Raw genomic sequence first — 12,383 nt, 5'->3', positions numbered from 1 at the left:
TCCTAATGGGTTTGCTAGATCTTCCCATCCTCAGCAGAAAGTTTACATGGTTCAGACCCCACGACACTTCTATGAGTCGCCTTGATCGTATTCTAATATCTAAGGATTGGTGGGAATTTTTTTAGGGTTCGCCTCTCAATGAGTTTTTGATGACAGGTCATGATAAGTTATTATTAGCATGTTTTTCAGTCTATTTTAGTAGGTTTTATCAGAAAACCAGAGGAGTATTAGATCAAATGCCTATGATTTTGGGACATTTGTAATGTTTTCTGCATTTGAGTCTGTAATTATATTCTTCCCGAAACATAGCAATTTTAGGGGGTTCTTGAAGTAAAACACGGAAAAATCAAACAAATCAGGCAAATCAAGACCTCAGAAGAATATTGGGCTTTGGGAAGATAAAAAATGAAGGTTCAAGAGGCCTCGGAAGACTTTACTTAGGGAGAAATTATTTTCCCAATGTCTAAGACAGCTTAACAACGAAGAAACACCTCAACAGGCGAAGATTACAGGAAAACAGGAAAGTAATGCACTAAAGCGCCTGATGTAACGCCCTATTTATCTATTTAATTATTTTATTGGGTTTAGAGTCTAATTATATGATTTAATTGATTATGTGGTATTGATGTGATCCTAAAATTATCTCTCTTGAAAAGAATAATAAAGTCATTGTGGAATAAAAGAACCAAATTAATTTTGGGTTCTAAGTTTTATTTTCGCAGGTCATGATATGTCAGTCTTGTTTTGGCTATATCTGGAGCTCTGGATGTCCGTTTGAGGTGATCTTTAATGCGTTGGAAAGCTTAGAATATTCTCTACATTTCGTCTGTTGGACTCAAGAGCAAATTCGGAATATTTCTTGGTGTAAAATGAGCATGAATTGGATGACGTGATTTTGATGAATGGGCTGATGTAAGAGAAGAAACAACACATTAAAGAAGCAAATGAATGTATAACATCTCCATGCATTGATGCAGCCACCCCCACCTTAAAGTCATTTTGTAACCTTTTATTTGCATTAATCAGCCACCAAAACATTATTGTAATTAGTGGCTGCATTTCCTTTCATTTTCTAAGAGTTTTAGAGTCAAAATCATCATGTAATAAGCTCCTATAAATAGAGCACGAAAATGATATGTAAAGATAGAGAATTTTGATAAAAAAAAAAAGTCACTTTATGTGAATTTGGAAGCTTTGCTTCTTTTTGGTTCTGGATTGAACAATGCATTGATCTTATCAAGAAACCACGTTTCTTGTTGCGATCCTCTACCAAATTAAACATCTTCCTTGGATTGGGAATTTGTTTGGTTACCATTTCTGTCTATTTCCATCATTCTTCACTTTTTATTATCATATTTTATCCAACATTCACAAAAAATACAAAACTAAAATTACAACCCTTTCTGTCTTTTATCAGGTATGTTGTTATTTTGTTAAATGGCTTTATTTTATTATTTAGTAGAATATGATTAAAAATAGAATAATTAGACTTGAAGGGCTGAATTAGAATTTAGAGGAGTTTAGTGGAATTAAGTAGAATTAAGAGAATTGGTTAAGGAAATAAGAATAGGAAAAACTAAGAGTCAGAGAGTTTTTCACGTAAAACAAGTTTTTGGGAGAAAAGGGAGGAACCAAGAGAAGAGAAGAGTCAGAGAAGAGAAAGCTTGTAGAACCTTATAATCAACCAATCTAAGGTAAGGGTGGGATTAACTTTCTCTAATTTTAGGTTGTATAATTCTGAAATTGAATTTAGCATGTTGTTGTTTGTGAATTTGGGAATTAGGTTTTGAAGTCGTAATTGGTTGTTAATAGAGTAGAAAATCCATTGAATTGGTGTATAATTGATGTTCAGGTTGTAGAATAATCATAGGTAGAGTTTTCTATCAATTTTGGGATTTGGGTTGATGAAAATTGGGATTTTGGGGAGAAAAATGAGTTTTTCCCGAAGCAGAATTGTCACAACTCGCCATGGCAAGTTGGAAGCGAGTTGGAGGCGAGCGGGAGGTGCTTCCTGTGCGTCTACTCGCCACGGCGAGTGATTCACTTGCTGGGGCGAGCTGCATAGTGACAGCATCCCCTGTTTTGCGTTCTTGCGTCTTTTTCACACTTTTCTGTTTTGAATTGACCTTCGGTGTAAACATGAAAGTTTTAGATAATTGTGTTAGCTTTACAATGGTCTTGGTTTGGCTCAAAAATGATTTCTAGATTTTGAGTTATGATGAAAATACTCCAAGTGGGTCTTAGTAAAACTTTATGAAAATTCAGCATAACTATTTCTAAGTTAAACCAAAACTCATGGATTGTCTCCAAAATTCAAGGCTTGTGTACTATGAGTTCAATTAAGGTGTTCTGGAGTATTTAACCTATGTTGTGATGAATCTAACTTGGTTTGACGTGAATATCTTTGATTGATGAATTATGATATTATGATGCGAAGTCGTTGTTGTTATCGTTGTCGTTGTTGTTGTCAATGTCGTTAAAGTTGTAAGTTGTTGTCGATGTCGTTGAAGTTGTTGGTTGTTGTTGCATTTGTTGCTGAGTCCATGCATAATCATTAAAGTTGGGGGCTTGATGCCCTGTTGAATGTATAATCATTCATATAAAGTTGAGGGCTTGATGCCCTGTTGAATGCTTGATCATTCATACCATGTTGAGAGTCTATGCTCTATAAGTTGAGAGCCTATGCTCTATAAGTTGGGGGCTTGATGCCCTGATTGGTACCACATGCATAGTGCATTGTCAAGTTGATGTTGTTGTCGTTGCATTGTCGTTGATGTCGAGTTGTCGGTGTTGTCGTCGTGTCGTCAAGTTGTTGAAATAATTAATGAGTTGTTATTGAGAAATTATGAGAAGCATTAACATTGTTTAATTTTTGTTGTTTATGTAGTTAAATTATGTTGATGAATTATATGCTTATTATTATTGAATGTGAATCTCACCCCTTATGTTTGAATGTTGCCTCTACGTGGGTAACGTGCAGATAACCAGGATTAGTTGCTGATGTGAGTTGACTCTCTCACGCGTCGTCTTAGGGTCGCTCTGATACGTAACGGGATGGGGATATTTACATTGTTTTCCATTTGTTACGTATTACTATGAATTATGTTAATGAACCATTGAAATGGAATTTTTAAGAAGTTGTTTATGTTGAGGCCGTAGTGTCATTTTGTTGAATAATGAAATGTTTTTTTCGCTGCGATGTAATTTGAATTATTGATAAAAGATGTTTAAATAAATAGTAATTTTATTCTGTTTATCTTTTAAAGAAGTGTGACATCCTGTTTAAGTTGAATACTTTGATTTTTATGTATTATTTATATGTTGGGAAATCGGGATGTTACACCTGACGCATGGAAAGTGATGCACTAATGCGCAAGGCACATGGATCTAGGCGCATGGCACATGAATGTCTTAGACACATGCGCCAGGCGCATAAGAGTTGCGGAAAAAGTCGCTTTTTGTTACTTTTTCGCCCCTAGAAGCCCATGTTTTTAGCCCAAGTTAGGTGGAAACTTTCCCTATATTTAGGGTATGTTTTTAGGGTATGTTTTTATCTTTTTGTATTTATGTATTAGTTATCATGTGTAACTAGATATCTATAGGTTAGGGTTCTAAGATGAAACTCTGTTTATTTTGTTGGATAATTATTTAATTTAATTTAATTTTGTTTTATTTTAGTTTAGTTTATTTTATGTTTGCTATTAAGTTTTATTTAGGATTTATTTATTCTGGTGAAGTGCAACTCTAGATTAGGTATTTAGGTCGTGAAAGAGCTTAATATTGTTATTACTATCTCGATGATTATATTTTGATATTTATATCCTTTTACTATTAACTATTTGTCTAGTAAGTAAGTGATTAGTAAACTAGACGAAAGACACTGAAAGTGAGTTGACACTAGTAGTAAGTACTTAGGAAGTGACATTACTAGTATTGAGTAAAATCTACCGAACCTAGGATGTAACTAGTTTAATAATTAGGGAAACAAGCACGAGGGGGAATAAACCTAGTAAGACCATTGTCCTCAACCTCTAGGTAAGGTAGACGTTGATAGGGCTGCCCGTTTGTAGGACTATCTAGGGGAGAAGTAAAGTGCGCTATGAGTATTTTAAGATTCATAGATGGAAAACCTTTGGGAACATTGGCCAATCACCATACTAATAATCCTTACGAAGGTGGCGGGATCCTATAGGACCAATAACCTTATATCGTAGCGCACGTATAACCTTAGCGTGACCATCATACCTTTAGAAATTTAGAAATGCTAATTTAAGTCTATGTTTCAATTACTTTTGAATTAGCAAGACCCCGCACGTAAGGATCACCGTGCGATCAACAAGTGCAGTTAGCCATCGGAGGGATAAACCTAGATCAACCGAGATAGTATATACCCTGCACGTAAGGATCATCGTGCAATCAGCATGTGCAGCTTGACAACTGACTAGGTTAGAACGTCTCAACGCCCGCATCACTTGTATAGTCTACTTAAGATAACTAAACGTGACATGAATGTTATTTAATATCCAACAAAGTAAATTGGGGGATTCAAAGAGTCCTAAACGATTTTTCCTTTTCTGCAATCAAAAACAGGTAACTTGATCTGTTGCAAATAGATAAAAACTGCAATCCCTAACCCTTATCTCTTTTATTTTACATCGTCAACTTAAAATAAGTATCGCGACTTATTTGGAAGATAGGACAATCCCTGTTGATATGATACTCTACTTATCAATGTATTACTTGGTAAACGATTTGGTACATTTACCTAATCCAACCATCAGCTTTGAATTGAGATGTGTTTGATCACTGTCCTCTTGTTCTCAGTTATTTTTCTCAACTTTGGGGTCCTAAACCTTCTAGGTTTAATAACTTTTGGTTAAAATATAGCTGCACCAATAAATAAAAATTGATTGACTTTTTGGCAAAAAAGATGTGGAGTCAAATGGTTTAAAGTGGAGTCAATAAAGTAGTCAAATGGTTTAATGAAGGAATATTTTTACAATATTTTAAATGATATAAAATTAATGTATTTCATTGTTGAAAAAGATATCAAACACAATGATTATTTTGATATGTCATGTGTAATAATATTTCAAAATTTCAAATCCCCTCAAGAGTGGTTGTAAAAGGAACAATTATTTCATTTTAATTAATAATGATAATAATATTTTCTTTTTGACCAAAAAAAAGTAAACAAATATATGAGCTAACTATATATACACTTGATTGTTGGTCTTGTCAACATACAATATACACTTGATTGTTGGTCTTGTCAACATACAAAATTAACTTGAGGCTCCCATATTCATCAATATCATCAGAAAAATGAAACCCACCAAGTTATCATCATTGTTTATCATTTGCTTATGCCTCATATCTTATGCTGTTGTTCCAACATTAGGTCTCAAGTTGTATGAAGAGGTATGCAGGGATGCCCGGAAATATTCTCAAGAATGCTTGGATCTTTTGAAAGGTGACTACAAAATAGTTGGAGCCACAAATTATCATGACCTCTCAAAATACATCTTGGATTTGGCAATATTTGAGGCAAAATCTTTTCAAGACTATCTTGTGGGAAAGGCAAAACAATTTCCCAATGATCAAGCTCTCAAAAAATGTGCAAATGAATTCTTAAAAAGTACTATTGCAATATTTGAAAGTGCATTGAGTAAGTTGGATACGAATCCTCAAAGTTCAAGAAATGATGCACAAACTGCTAGTATTGGAGCTGATAATTGTGACAGAGCTATTCAAAATGAAAAGCCAAGTTTTGATCCCCTTCCAATCCATACTCATAACAATGAGATGTTTTTACTTAGTATATCTTCTGCTTTATCTATAAATCATCTTACTCAATGAAAGCAACCATAGAAAATTGGTGGATTAATAAGTTATGATTTCCAATGTAATCAAATAAAATAGTCAAAGTATATTAAAAATTAAAAATAAAATCATCACAACATTTTCTTCATTTTTTTAGGGGTCATTTTCTTCGCTTTGTTATTATTGATTATTATTTAAAAAATATTTAGTCAATATTACGATTCCACAAAATTAATTATTATTTAATACTCAAAAGTAAATCAATATTTTTTTTTTACGGTCAAAAGTAAATCAATATTTAATAATATATGATTCCATTCTTTTACATGCAAACAAATCATTTTTTGAAAGAAGTTATATTGAGCCTACCCCAAAATATGTAGACAAATCTTTTTTTAAAAGAAATTTTATTGAGCATGTCCCAATATTATAGAGAGTTACGCTCTTTCTTGATGGTTATCGTTCCTTTTTTGACCTAGAATCTTCCATCTGTATTTTTTTCCTCTTTAAATATAAATAAGTAGTTTCCACATCCATCTGATTTTTTATTTGTTGTTTTACCTTATTTAGTGATCTAAATACTATGTTGCTTGTGTAGTCGTCTTGGTGCGGTGTTATTGTGTTGGAACAAAATGTGTTTAACAATGAACCTTAAAGGGTTTTGATGATAACAAGGTATTAAAAATTGTAAATTGGACTAGCTAATATTTGTTCAAGTGTACAGGACCATAATTATAAAGTTACATCATCATTGGTTCTGAATGAGCAAATAAAGAGCTATGGAAACAACAAAAATTTGAAGCTTGGACGCTCCTGAAGGCAACTTGCTACTGAAGAGAAAAAGCGCTCCTGAAGTCAAGCTGCTCCTGAAGAAATAGCGCTCCTGAAGTAAGCTGCTCCTGAAGAATAGTGCTTCTGAAGACAAGAGGTCCAGAAGCCACATCATCAGAAGCTGCGTCATCAGAAGCTGCAGAAGTCATATCATCAGAAGCTGCATCATCAGAAGCTGCCTCATCAGAAGCCATTTCACCAGAAGCTGAATATCAACTGGATTTGCAAAGAATCAAGAATTGAAGAATTATCAATGCAAAAGCTGTCTATTGGATTCGAAAACACAAACAAAGGATTAGTGGAGTTTGCAACGGTCATTTCAAAGGTGTTTGAAGGCGTGTGTTTGCAATTTGGACAAAAGCGTTGACATTGTACTTTGTACGAATTGTACAACCACGTTCTCCACTACTCTGTTTTGTGTCCGCGCTACAGGACAAGAAAACAGCTCCAGAATACGGTTTCGCCTGCATAGATGTTCCTTTGGATAAGGAATGGATTTCAAATTTGTTCTTCATAGGACAACAGCCAAATCAGGCAAAAGATTATTGGTGAAAGATCAAGCTTCAACAACGACTCTTTGGTGTGCTGGCAATTTCACAACGTCTCTCTCACACCTCTATATAAAGGAGTGAAGACCTAGAGAATTGGTAATGCAAGAACGCTGAACGAAAGACTCACAAGATTTTCACAAGTACCAAACCTCTGCTGAAATTGTTCTGCATTCACTTAGAATTTCTGTGTCTCAAAGTCATATCTTAGAAATTCTTAAGTCCATTGAGTCTGTATCTGATTTGTATTGTGAGCACCTCTGATTGTATATCAAGTGTTCAACCTTAAACAATTTTCTGTGTAATTTTGTTTAGTTAGGAAGTCTCTTGCAGTTGTGCTTGAGCAGGAAGTCTCTTGATTGTGTTCTTGAGCAAAGGAAGTCTCTTGCTTGTGTGCTTGAGCATTGGAAGTCTCTTGCTTGTGTGCTTGAGCATTTGTAATCAGATATTACTCATAGTGAAATCTCCTTGGAAGTGCAAGGGGGACTGGACTACTTCCGGATTGTGGAAGGAACCAGTATAATTGCTTTGTGTCGTTCTTCTTCTCTCTCTCTCTGTTTTTTTCCGCTGCATTTAGATTCTGATTATCACTTCAGAAGCTGTCTCGCTTAGCTTCTGATCAGTGTGTTCAGTTTTTAGGAGAAACGAAGAATTTTTCTAAAACACAATTCAACCCCCCTTCTTGTGTTTTTCTCACCTTCAATTGGTATCTAGAGCCTTGGTCTGTTGTGTAACACTTAACCGTGCAACAGTCAAAGATCTGAGAAAAACATGTCTACTCCTACTCCTACTGGTCCTGGTGATACTAGCTATAAACATGTCTCACATGATTATAGTGATAGTAAGAAAACCAGTATTGGAAAAGTTCCAAAGTTCAATGGAGATGCTGAAGAGTTCTCTTGGTGGAAGACCAACTTTTACAGTTACATCATGAGCCTAGATGAAGAATTATGGGATATTCTGGAAGATGGTGTTGGTGATTTAGTCCTTGATGAAGAAGGAGTTGCTGTGGATAGAAAGAAACATACTCCAGAACTGAGGAAACTTTACAAGAAGCATCATATTATCAGAGGAGCTCTTGTCACTGCCATACCCAAAGCAGAATACATGAAGATGAGTGACAAATCCACTGCTAAAGCTATGTTTGCTTCTCTCTGTTCAAATTATGAAGGGAGCAAGAAGGTCAAAGAAGCAAAGGCTCTCCTGCTTGTACATCAGTATGAGTTATTCAAAATGAAGGATGATGAAACTATTGAGGAGATGTACTCAAGGTTTCAAACCTTAGTTTCTGGTCTACAGATTCTAAAGAAGAGCTATGTTGCTTCTGATCATGTAAGCAAGATACTCAGAAGCTTACCTGCCAGATGGAGACCAAAAGTGACTGCCATTGAGGAAGCTAAAGATTTAAACACTTTAAGTGTCGAAGATCTTGTTAGTTCTCTCAAAGTTCATGAGTTAAGTCTTAATGAACATGAGTCTACTAAGAAGAGTAAATCAATAGCTCTTCCATCCAAAGGCAAGTCATCAAAAGCTCTCAAAGTGGTTGAATCTGAAGAGGAAGAACAGTCAAGTTCAGACTCTGAACCAGATGCTGCAGAAATGGCCATGCTCTCAAACAGACTTCAATATCTGGCCAAGAAGAACAGAAAGTTTCTCTCCAGAAGGGGTAACTCCAGAAGCTCAAGGAAAGAAGATCAGAAGGGATGCTTCAACTGTAAGAAGCCAGGTCACTTCATTGCTGAATGCCCTGATCTTCAAAGAGAAAAGTCAAAGGACAAGTCAAAGAGGTCTACATTCAAACCAAGCAAATTCAAGAAGCAGATTAAGCAGAGTTTAATGGCAACCTGGGATGATTTGGGTAGTGAATCTGGATCTGATAAAGAGGAAGCTGATGAAGATGCAAAGGTAGCTGTTGGGTTGGTAGCAACAGCAACTTCAGAAGCTGGGTCAGATTCAGACTCAGAAGATGAAAACGAGGTATATTCCAAAATTCCCAGAGATGAACTTGTTGAGTCACTTAAAGAACTTCTTACACATTTTGAAGTAAGAACCAATGAGTTGAAGGATTTAAAAGAAAAATATGCTGATTTGGTACAACAGCAAAAATCAACTTTATTGGATCTGAAAGCTTCTGAACAAGGACTTAGGGGCTTTGACTTCATGTGTAAAACATATGAAGATCAGCTCAGGTTCTTATGTCAGAAGCTACAAGAAAAGTGTAATGAAAAACCTTTAAGTAACCATGAAATTGCTCTTGAAGATTTTATTATATCTGGCATTGACAGAAGCAGAGTGGCTTCTATGATTTATAGCATTTACAAGAACAATGGCAGAGGAATTGGTTTTCCAGAAGTGAAACTGGAGAAAACCAATCTAAAGTCTTGTTGTGAATGCATCAAGGAAGGTCTGAAAACATTCTTTGTACCAGAAGGGGCTGAGTTGGAAACTGTTGTTCAATCAGAACCTGAAGCTTCTAGTTCTAAGGCTAAGATTACTTCAAAGCCAAAGAACTCTAAGTCAAAGGCTATGATCAAATCTGATTCCAAAACTTCAAAGGTTAGGATCCTGAAAAGATCAGAACCTATTCCTCAGAGTCTGGTGAAACCAAAATCTGGGGTTCTGAAGTCTAAGTTTCAGAAGAAGACAGTTACTGCTTCTGAAGTACCAAAACCTAAGGTGATGGTTAATCAGAAGCAACCCAACTCACAGCACAAGGTACAAGAAGTGAAGAGTAAAGCCTTAAGTACTAACCTTCCAGGACCCATAGAACAATGGGTACCTAAATCTAAAAATGTCAATGATGCAGGTATGTCTAAGAGCAGTGCCAAAGCAAAGATCATGGTACCTAGACAGTGGTTGCTCAAGACACATGACAGGAGACAAGTCCATGTTCCTCAGCCTAACAATGAAAGAGGGAGGAAATGTGAAATTTGGAGGCAACCAGTTAGGCAAGATCATAGGTACAGGAACTATTGGTAACTCCTCTACCTCAATTAATAATGTATGGTTGGTAGATGGTCTTGAACATAACCTTTTGAGCATTAGTCAATTTTGTGATAATGGTTATGATGTGCTTTTTGAAAAACCCAACTGTACAGTAATCAACAAGGAAGACAAATCCATTGTGTTCAAAGGAAAGAGAGTTGACAATGTCTATAAAATCAATTTTTCTGAACTGGCTGATCAGAAGGTGATGTGCCTACTATCAGTGAATGATAAGAAATGGATGTGGCACAGAAGGTTGGGACATGCTAACTGGAGGTTAATCTCTAAGCTTAGTAAGTTACAACTTGTGAAAGGGCTACCAGACATTGACTATTATTCAGATGCACTCTGTGGTGCATGTCAGAGAGGGAAAATTGTGAAATCATCTTTTAAAACAAAAGATATTGTTTCAACCTCAAGACCTTTAGAATTACTCCATATTGATTTATTTGGACCAGTAAGTACTGCATCCTTATATGGAAGTAGATATGGATTAGTCATTGTTGATGATTACAGCAGATGGACTTGGGTGAAATTCATAAAGAGTAAAGATGTTGCGTGTGATGTATTCAGTAGCTTCTGCACTCAAATTCAATCTGAAAAAGAATCAAAAATTTTGAAAATCAGAAGTGATCATGGTGGAGAATTTGAAAATGAGCCATTTGAAGCTTTTTGTGAAAAACATGGAATTTTCCATGAATTCTCTTCTCCTAGAACACCACAACAAAATGGGGTTGTAAAGAGAAAGAATAGAACTTTACAAGAAATGGCCAGAACCATGATTCATGAAAACAATTTACCAAAACATTTTTGGGCAGAAGCAGTGAATACAGCATGCTATGTTCAAAACAGGATCTATATTAGACCTATTTTGGAGAAAACAGCATATGAACTCTTTAAAGGAAGAAAACCCAATATCTCTTACTTTCATCAATTTGGATGTACATGTTACATTCTGAACAACAAGCTCTACCTAAAGAAATTTGATGCCAAGGCCCAAAGAGGAATCTTTTTAGGTTACTCTGAAAGGTCAAAGGCATACAGGGTGTATAATTCAGAAACACTCTGTGTTGAAGAATCTATGCACGTTAAATTTGATGACAAAGAGCTTGAAGATAAAACTTCAAAGCAAGGTGAAAGTTTTGCAGAGATACAGGTTCCTGAAGCTACTCCAGAACCTGATCAGATAGCTGAGTCTGAAGATAGTCCAGAAGCTGAACCCACATCAGAAGCACAAGATGAAGCTGCTTCTGATGAAGCACAAGATGACTCACATCAAGAAGATCCTCCCAGAAACACATTCAAACACAAGTCTTCACATCCTGAAGAGCTAATCATTGGAAACAAAGATAGTCCAAGAAGAACAAGATCACATTTCAGACAAGAAGAGTCAATGATTGGACTAATCTCAATGATTGAACCTACAACAGTTGATGAAGCACTTTCAGATGATGGATGGATCCTAGCTATGCAAGAAGAGTTGAATCAATTTCAAAGAAATGATGTGTGGGATCTGGTACCCAAACCTCAGCACAAGAACATTATTGGAACAAAATGGGTATTCAGAAACAAGCTGAATGAGCAAGGTGAAGTAACAAGAAACAAAGCCAGACTTGTTGCACAAGGGTATAGTCAACAAGAAGGCATTGATTACACTGAAACGTTTGCTCCAGTTGCAAGATTGGAAGCAATCAGGTTACTTCTTTCCTATGCAGTTAATCATGGCATAATATTATATCAGATGGATGTCAAGAGTGCATTTCTCAATGGTGTCATAGAAGAAGAAGTGTATGTTAAGCAACCTCCTGGATTTGAGGATATTAAATATCCTGACCATGTTTTTAAATTGAAGAAATCACTATATGGCTTGAAACAAGCTCCCAGAGCTTGGTATGATAGACTAAGTAATTTCTTAATCAAAAATGATTTTAAGAGAGGACAGGTTGACACTACACTCTTCAGAAGGACCCTTGGGAAAGATATTCTTGTTGTGCAAATATATGTTGATGATATAATATTTGGTTCTACTAATGCATCTCTTTGCAAGGAATTTTCTGAGTTAATGCAGGATGAATTTGAAATGAGCATGATGGGAGAGCTGAAGTTCTTCCTTGGCATTCAAATCAATCAATGCAAAGATGGAGTCTATGTTCATCAATCAAAGTACACAAAGGAGCTTCTGAAGAAGTTCAAACT

The 12,383-nt window shown here is 35.7% G+C and overlaps 1 long non-coding RNA gene across 1 annotated transcript; it reads left to right on the top strand.

Moving 5' to 3' along the window:
- Positions 1-1,429: 1,429 nt before the first annotated feature.
- On the top strand, positions 1,430-3,236 carry LOC146914434 (uncharacterized). The gene is made up of 2 exons (XR_015016752.1): positions 1,430-1,694; positions 2,981-3,236. It is a non-coding gene; the product is annotated as an uncharacterized LOC146914434 (long non-coding RNA).
- Positions 3,237-12,383: the final 9,147 nt, after the last annotated feature.

This window comes from Medicago sativa, chromosome 6, assembly GCF_051527215.1.
Source record: "Medicago sativa cultivar Bolivia chromosome 6, Bolivia_mono, whole genome shotgun sequence".
NCBI lineage: Eukaryota > Viridiplantae > Streptophyta > Magnoliopsida > Fabales > Fabaceae > Medicago > Medicago sativa.
The sequence above is the reverse complement of the archived record's forward strand: the minus strand, read 5'-3'. Positions and strand labels throughout refer to the sequence as shown.